The sequence below is a fragment of the Arachis ipaensis genome, chromosome B10, assembly GCF_000816755.2.
Source record: "Arachis ipaensis cultivar K30076 chromosome B10, Araip1.1, whole genome shotgun sequence".
In the NCBI taxonomy this organism is placed as follows: Eukaryota; Viridiplantae; Streptophyta; class Magnoliopsida; order Fabales; family Fabaceae; genus Arachis; species Arachis ipaensis.
The window spans coordinates 129,226,483-129,228,313 of NC_029794.2; the positions used below are offsets into that span (position 1 = coordinate 129,226,483).

Below are 1,831 nucleotides of genomic sequence, written 5' to 3' on the forward strand. Positions count from 1 at the left end.
GACAGGAAATGATAAAACTATGTGAAAGTAAATAATATTACTGATATATATATATGAGATTTAATTGGGTGTGACCATTACTCACTACTCTCGGAAGTTAGCTATTTTAAACTTAATAATCAATAATTAATTATAACATGTCAATGTCAATGTTAATATTAGTGTTTAATTCTAATTTTCAGCACTAATCAAAATAATTATAAAATTATCCACACATCAATGTTCTAAAACACAAGTATATGAAACTAAATGAACACTTATCAGTCACCCAAAAAAAAATTAACACTTATCAGAAATCAAAATTCATACGTAACAGAAGGAATAAAAGAAAATACGTCAGTTTCAGAAAATGTATGTACCAGGTGGAGTAGTATTATTATAGTTGTTGTTTGTAAGGAACCAGTGACGATGATCAAAGAGCTGAAAGAATCCACTGATGCACCCCATCTGCTTCTTCAAATCTGGATTCTCTTCCTTCATTGATGTAAAAACCTTCTTACTAGACATTCCTGTATTTCAAAACCTTATAAGTTGACTAACTAAATACCATTATTATACAATACCATGTCCCTGTTTGGTACTTCTATGAATATTGTGAAGGAAGAGTTTGAAATAAATGTGTGAAGGTGAATAAGAAAAGGCTTAGGAATATAACAATACAGGGCATTGACTAATGACTATAGAATGAACTTGCATAATGAAAATGGATGAGGATATATATATATATATAGTTGAGTTTAATTTATTGAGGTACATGGTTACATGTGTATGCATGTGAACAGAAGAGAATGTCCATGGAATCATCAAATAATAGATATTAGATAAGAATGAGACATTACACAGAAAATTAAACTACATAAATTAGATGTTGGGTTTTCACATAACAGCCGTGAGAAACTATATAAGAATATATATGTAACTTTGTGCAACATGCATAAGGAACAAAAAGAAGCAGTGAAAACCAAGTAATCCCCCAAAGTGCAATTGTTATAGTGCCACAAAATGTACAGAAATTTTGGTTTTTTTTTTTCTTTTTCTTTTTCTTTTTCTGTGTAACAGAAACAGATACAGGATTGTATTATATAATTTCTATAATAGGAATATATAAGGAGCCTTAGTGACAAGATTTTGGATTTGGATTCTTTAAAGTTTGAATTTCACTTTAGAAGTGTGATCTCTCACCATTGATTTTATAGGTGGGACCAATAATAAATATGAAAGAGAAACTATTCATGGGTAGAAGATTATACTTTACTCTCTAAAGTGAAATTCAAACTTTAGAGGATGCAAATTTCAAAATTTTAATTACATTAAGCAAGAAATGGGAAAAATAGGCACTTCTTGAAAAATTATAGATTATTAGAAGTAATAAATAAACTAGTAAGTTTTAAATTTTTTTCATTTTTTTTTTACAATTTTGTTAAAAAAGTGGTAATTTGATTAATAAGTTTTTTCTTAAATTTTTATCATTAATATAAAATATAATTAAAATACTTAATTTACTAGAAAGTATTTAAAGATGAGCCATATATAAGTTTTGGATAAAAAAATAGTCAACCTAATTAATTATTTAATTACTAAAAAATATAACCTTTCTTATTTAATAAGAGACTAGCAATGTGTGGATCAATTTAACTGTAGATGATAATAAAAATAGATAGTAATAAATTGGTCAACATACATTTTGGTTCACACTTTCACTATTGATAAATAATTTTCATGTTCAAAGTTTTTATTTCGGTAAAGATAATTCGTTTAATTTCTTGAAAAAAAAATTATATTACATTTTGTTCTTTTAGTTATTAATTTATATATATACTCAATAATTTAG

At 26.1% G+C, this 1,831-nt stretch overlaps 1 protein-coding gene across 1 annotated transcript in view; it reads right to left on the reverse strand.

Moving 5' to 3' along the window:
• The window catches only part of LOC107623626 (protein LONGIFOLIA 1-like), a 5,115-nt gene extending 4,163 nt beyond the window's left edge, over positions 1 to 952 (reverse strand). Inside the window, exon 1 of the mRNA XM_021115027.1 lies at positions 360 to 952. The gene's annotated coding sequence lies outside the window, so the exon portion shown is untranslated. The remainder of the gene's footprint in view (positions 1 to 359) is intronic.